Source organism: Pteropus alecto, unplaced genomic scaffold (assembly GCF_000325575.1).
Source record: "Pteropus alecto unplaced genomic scaffold, ASM32557v1 scaffold5, whole genome shotgun sequence".
Lineage (NCBI taxonomy): Eukaryota > Metazoa > Chordata > Mammalia > Chiroptera > Pteropodidae > Pteropus > Pteropus alecto.
In genome coordinates this window covers 25,015,447-25,022,531 of record NW_006441953.1, presented here as the reverse complement: position 1 = coordinate 25,022,531, position 7,085 = coordinate 25,015,447, and the positions used below count along the sequence as shown (strand labels likewise).

At 39.7% G+C, this 7,085-nt stretch overlaps 1 long non-coding RNA gene across 1 annotated transcript in view; it reads right to left on the bottom strand.

Annotated features, from left to right (window-relative positions):
* Nucleotides 1-2,730: 2,730 nt before the first annotated feature.
* The window catches only part of LOC107196185, a 35,230-nt gene continuing 30,875 nt past the window's right edge, over nt 2,731-7,085 (bottom strand). Inside the window, exon 5 of the long non-coding RNA XR_001517545.2 lies at nt 2,731-3,305. This is a non-coding gene — a long non-coding RNA (uncharacterized LOC107196185). The remainder of the gene's footprint in view (nt 3,306-7,085) is intronic.

Genomic DNA, 7,085 nt, shown 5'->3' with positions numbered 1-7,085 from the left:
TTAAGGTTTCTGCTTTCCAGGTTATAGAGATTTGTTTATCTGAGTTCAAGGCTTTAAATTTTCAAATTGCATCTAAAAGAGCAATTTGAAAATTTATAGTCCTCTTTTCAATATTCTAAGTTTATATTTGTACATAAAATCCTGTCATCTCTGACATTTTCTTATTTAATATCAACTTCAAATAATGAATGACTTTACTTCTTATCTTCTGTATGGATGCTTAATAAATACTGTAATTTAGGTATGAAGTTTCATGGAGGAGAACAGTGCTATGGCTGATTTTTCAAAATAGCAATAAGAAGAAAACACATATTAAGGATGTAGCAAACATCATCACCTTGGGACAGCTTTACCCTCCCAATTATGCTTTGCCTAAGCTGATACTAACATTACTTCACATTCCCCTGAGCATACGTTCCCTGATGACAGACAGATAGATGCTTGGAATCGTCGCTTACCTTTCACTTTGACCTTTCATCCATGTACTTGACTGTGTTAATAACACTAATTATAGAAATAAAAATTCATCTCTAGCGCTGCAAACTTTTTTAAAAAAATATTTAATTTTAATATTATAGTGCTGGATTTGTAATCTGACATGATTAGCTAGATATCCTTCAAAACAATAGTTTCATAAAATTTGATTTTATTTTTCCAAGCATGATACACTGTTTCATAGTTTCTAGTTTATCTTAATGTAGACAATAAAATCTCATGTAATTAAAATCATATTAAGTAATCTCATATTAAGTAATTAAAGATACAGCAAGAAGCCGATTCCATTGACTTTGGGTAACTAAATGTCCACTCAATTTTCTACCAATTGTTTTTCTCTAACATTTTAATAATATTCCATAGAGAAAGTCTAATTGTTAAGATATTTATTTATGGACAGTGTCCTGTTTGATGGATGGTATAACTGGTTTCTCTCCTTCAAAAGGAAACAATATTGTTTGTAGTAAAGGTATTTTTTTTTTTTAAATAACACATCAGCAAGGATTTTTCTTCTGAAACTGTTTTTTAAACTAAATTTTCAGATAGGCAGTGTCTATTAATCCTCCAGGGACCTAGACAGACATAAACACTCAGGTGGATTCACCCATGCAAACATTTTCTTCTAGCTAACGGATGGTTTTCTCAAAACGATCTTTTCTTTTTTTTTTTTTGCTTCTGTGCCAAAGTGGGTAAAATATTTCTTTGGGACGAGACCATAGAATTTAATCTCAAATGATGGCAGTAGACTAGAAAAGGTCTTCAGATAGACAGCAGAGTAAATCAACAAAGCTATAAACTTGGAGTCAAGTGGCCTGGGTTAGGATTCTGTGCTGCCATGTACTAGTCATGAAACGTGGGATGAGCTCTGAGGCTGTTTCCGAATCATGTAGTAGAGAGTGGGCTAGGCTGTCTCCAAGTTTCCTTTCAGTTCTAGAATTATGAGATTTTTGGTACTTCTTGGGTTATTTTAAGCTGAAGTTAAATGTTGACTTGACATAAGCTTGTAATATTATTTTTACTCCGATGAACTCAAGTACCCTATTCTAAGTTGTAATATTTATCTTCAATTGCTTAACTTCAATCAACAGACTTTACTATTTCTTCTTGGGCAAACATTTCCTGAATGATTTTTTATGTGCTAGGTACTGTATGTACAAAGCCCTAGAGTAGCAAAGATAAATGAATTGTGTTTCCTGTCCACAGTCTAATGATAAGTGATAAGTGTGATAAGTACCACACTAGAGGAATGAATTGAATGCCCTGGTAGTTCAAAGAAGAGACCGATTGATTCTGCTTTGCGGGGAGCCAGGACAGCTTAGAAAGAAGTGGTATTTGAGTGGGTCTCAGAAGATGTGTTTGCCCAATTGAAAATGCGGCTGAGGCAGGTAACTGGAGAGACTTATAGACAGATGGAGGGAGGATCCTGGGAAGCGGGAGAGAGGAAGTTGCATAGTACTTAAGTGGAACTTCAAGACTAAATTCCAGTTTCCAGGGCGCAATCATCACAAATAAACGGTGGGTGAGGCAAGGTATTGACGAGACAGAAGAGTGGGTGAGAATGGTGTCTGGAAGTAGAATGTGGGTTCAGGGGAGTAAAAGGTTGCTAACACTACCTCTGGGCCTTCGTCACACGCTGAAGAAGAATTCATAGTTTTTTTCCTGAACCTCAAATACAGTGGGATTTTCTTGCCCGTACTTGTTGGGTAGAACAATTAGAACATTAGTCTGTGTTTATTGAGCGTTTATTGAGCTTTATGTATTAAGTCTTATTCTCCGTGTCCAAGTCCAATATCCAGTCAAGAACTTTCACAAACATCTTTTTTTTTCTAAAAATTTATCTCAGTCTAACATTCGTGGAACAAACATTTTTAAAATGTTTTTGTTTAACTATAAGAAAAAGGCTTTAAGACAAAGGATTAAGTTTTTGACAGGGAATCCTAGATACATTTTGATGGTAGGCAACGTATTCTTTACTTATAAAATATTACATTTCCCCTCAAGTCAAATCATTTCAAAGATAAATGGTCAAGGATAAAATAGGATGATAGCTTGCAAGTTGCTTTTTGTAAACTTTAAAGTTCTATATTATTTTGAATAATTATAAATGTCAGAAAGAATACACTATTAAAATTTATGTCTGAGTCTCAGTCCTCTACCCTCCCAATTATAGGATAAGAACTGTATGTCAACTTGGAATCAGACTCTGTTTTGAACCATTTAATTTAGACACATTATTTTAATATAAGTGCTTTTACTTTGGCAATCAGCATGCCATTTTAATTAGCACTTGGAGTGCAGGAGAATAGGCTGATGAGGTACAAGACATGGAGAAATGCATTGGTAATGGACTGCCTGCGGACTCTGACAGCATCCAAGAAAGACACTTCCAGCATAATGCTCGGTGCTTCTGAGAAATATCTTCACCGACACCTCTGCTCTTATGCATTTAATCACTTTAGTGTTTTGAAATGTGAAACTATTGGCATTAGTGGATTTGTCATCTATACTCCACTCAGAGAGAATATTAATTTCTTAGCTTATTCTGATGCAGTAATTGATGTATAAGAGAACTGAAACATTTTCTGCATCTGCCCAGGATTTGCTCCCCCACTTTGCCAGTCAAGCTCTTAGTCGGTTTTTAAACCTAGTACTAATATCCCCCGCCCCATTGTCCTCGCATCTGCAACAGCATGACCTCACTGCGCTGTAATTATTTTTCAATGCATTATTCTCCTCGTTGATTCTCAGTGCCATATTTGTGAAAACCTTGTCTCCGTATCTGTGGTTTGGTTGCATCCAGTTAAAAGGCCCTGCGTGGTGGAATAGAAAAAATAAGCACTTTATAGTTAAATTGTTATGGGTTAAATCCTAACTGCTACGTACTTGCTATGGGAACTTGAGCACGTTCCTTAACTTCCTTGAGCTTTTTAAAATCAGGGTAGTAATGCCTGCTGTGCAGGATTGTTGTGAAGATTAAATAAGATCCATCCATCAGTTTAACAAAAACATGGAGAGGTTCTATTACGCGTCGAGGCAAGGTACTTGGTACTAAGAATATAATGGTGAACAAGGCATGATCCCGCCCTGAGAACTTTGTAATTTAGTGGGAGAGACAGATAAGAAAACAGCCCGTTGCATGTGTCTTGAAGAATGAGTAGGAATTCACTAGCACAGGGGTTCTGGGGGTCAGGATGAAGCATCAGGATTTGAGGTAGAAGGGGGAGTATGTGCTATGCCTTTAAGCCAGAGAGAGGATATCTCTGTAATTCAAGACACAAAAGAGAGGCATAATATAGCAGTGGCCCTGGGGTTGGGGCTGGAGATGTAAATACCACAGGGAAACTGTGGCGAGGATGTGATCAGCTCGTGTTTCAGAAAGCTCTCCTTCCTTGGCAGCGTGTGGAGATGTTTGAGATAGTCAAGGGAATTGGAAGGACCGGTTAAGAGAATATTGCCTGAAGGGATGCTGGCCTCCACGGCAGGAGTTACGATGGGATTTTTTTTATATTGAGAGATTTTTGGGAGCCAGAAAAAAGCAGGGTTGATCAGATGTGGTGGTGAGGGGGGAAGATGGTAAAGAAGGGAGAGGAAACACAAGATTCGTGTTTTGGGGAGGAGGTGGAGAATAGAAAAGGAGTCCAGTTAGGAAATGTGGGGGTATGACGTGCCTGTGGGGAGTGCAGGAAATTTTGACTTCATCATTTTGAGCTCTTGTATATTTTGGCCTTGCTGGGTTTTTTTTTTTTTCTTGAACATTTCCATAAGGATGATATCGTTTCCATAAGGATGATATCGACACCGATAAATTTAGTGGCAAAGATTTATTCCAGGGTGAACTCCATTAAGAGAATTTAATTCTGTGACCCATTTTTTTTATATGGCATATTTAAAATATTTTCAATTATTTCCATTTTCATTTTTATTTCACTAACATTTCATCAGGATAAAGTCTCATGTACATCTTACAATGAAGGCTAGATTTTTTCCATTTATTTTTCTCATCTTTGTCAAATTTTTACAGATTATAGCTTTTCTCATAGTAAGTTTTCTTTTAGGGCCACTATTTTTGCCATGTCAGATTTACTGTCGAATTTTGCACATATAACCCTTTATCAAATTTTCGATTGTTCATCAATTTGATTTTTCCATCCAGGACTGCAGTTTTTACCATTTGCTGTCCTTGCTACTATCAGCGGTAGTTTACCTTTTTTTTTCTTCGAACAAGCCCAATATTTCCTGAAAAAACGTTTCCAGTTTTTAAATTTGCCAATAAAACGTGATTCTCAAGTCAACTTTTCATCTATAACAAATTTTACTGTGTATCACGTTGGCCCTTTCTCAGTTTCATTTTGGCCCATGAGATCAAACTGCCTCAGACCGACAGCATCAAAATGGCATACTTCAGCCTATGAGTGGCCGAGGAGAGATGTCCAGAAAATATGGCTATAGGATATGAACATGGTCTGGTATTTGGAGAGAAATCTGCAGTCACATGAATTCAGGAGTTATTTGCATCTGAGTGTCGAGAGAAGGGAATGGGTGACATCGGATAAGAGGGTGTATAAAGCAGGAGAGAAGAGCAGAAGGAAAACTGGGGGAGCGGGGGGGAATGTCCAGAGGAGGAGGAGTCCGCGAAGGAGAGGCAGGAGGCAGGTGGGAAGAATCCCGCAGGAGGGTGTTGCCATGGCGTCTAGTCAAGGCAGAAGAGTGGTCAGTGAGGATGCATGCTGCAGAGGATATGTAGGAGACGTATCAAACGTGTCCATTAGATTTAGCAACAATGACTCATGCCTGTCTTCAGGAAGAGCCAGCCCGTGAGTGGAGAAAGAACCACTCACGAGAGTGAGAAGGACAGTTGTACTGCCAACATCAGCTGCAGGAAGGGGAGCTTGCTCACTTATTTGTCGACTGGTTTATCTCCCTTTAAGAGGAGAGAGACTTGATCACAATTAAGTGCTGACAAGTTGGAGGGGGAGGATGAACATACATGGGAGTTGGAATGGGGTCCTAAAAAGCACCTTAGGACCCCAGTCCTTTCCAGGAGGCGGGAGCTGACATTAGTCTTGCTGCCTGAAGCTTCGTATCCAGTAAGTCATCAGCCACCACGTACCCCACAAGATATGAACATCATCAGTTGGCTCATCCAACTGGACTTCTACTTTGGGGTCCCGGTTAATCCTCTGACTCCTTAGTGGACTTGCAGTTCTACCCCGAACTACCATTATTTGCTTAACACTTAAAATCCTCGGAAAAAGGGGATTTTATATCTTGTCTCAGCTCACAATACTATCACCTGCCCTGCCCCTTGACTATTACCGCTTTTGACAATGTCCTGCTGCCACATATAGCCCATAAATCAGATAGTCTCTGAAACTGTCACTCTCCTGTTGGGAGCTGGGGGTTTGCCACATCTACCTGGATCTGTCACTCTCAAGTCTGATCGGATTAAGAAACAGAACTCTGCTATGACCCCGCCCATTCCCTGCTCTTTCCATTTGTCCTGTGACTGTACAAGTTAGAGCAAAACTTTGGGTTGCCTCACATATAATGGGACAGTAGCCAACACACACATCATCCCTGCATCCACTGAGCTCCTGCTTGGGCAGCCAGCTATCTCTTCCCTTCCTATTTGTTGGGCAGGTACAGGCACCAGACACCGTGATAATCAGTGGATGTTGAAACCTAAAGAGACTCCGTTCCAGCCCTCTGGGAGCTTATCATCCAGCAGGTGAATTGTTGTTGCAATACTGTGTGAAAGGTGGACCAGGTAAAGAACCAGTTTGTCTGGGTAGGCAGGGATGGGTAGGTTGCCTTAAGTTTTGTTTGTTTTTTGGGGGAGTAGGTTTTATAGCAGCCTTATGAGGCCAACCGAATATATGAAATGCACTCTCCTTATCCTAATGTAATCATTTCATTTGCCAGTGCACACAGCTCCAAAGGTAAGCTTTGTTTTATGAAGGCGGTTAGGTTTCAAGATTGCGATTACCTTAAAGAAAACTTATCTCTTTAGCTGGCAACCAGGGCATTGACGAAGGGACATTCTCTTTGTATATTCCTTTATGTTTTTCGCCAGCCTCCCCTTCCAACCTGTCCCTATTTTGATTGTTTCCCCCCGCTCCAACTTCAGAACAATTTTGCTGGCTGTTCTTGAGTCAAGCATGTTTGTTCGACCTCTGTGGAATTGTGTTCTGGACACATGAATAAAATCCATGTGGACCAAGCAGTCACGATCTGCATCTTCCCTGACAAATTCTCCAAGATTCTGTCTCTACTTTCCTGATCTCACCGATATGCTGCCGCCTCCGTGTCTAAGCACTGGCACCGGGGTGCGTCGGACAGGTAGTTTTACTTTTTGAATATTTGTAACATTTATGTGATTCCAAAGTCCAGAGACACCCTGCTTTTGTTTCCCTGCACCCAGCTGTTATTTCCCTTGGGGTCCAAGTGTGTCTAACAAGGTTGAGAAAGAATCAGAAATAAATTTCATCCCCCAAATTGAAATGTGCAGTAAACACTACGTTAAAATGATCTGCAAACCAATTTAATACTAACTTTAGACTCTCGTCATGGTTGGCTGGTGAAAGGGAAAG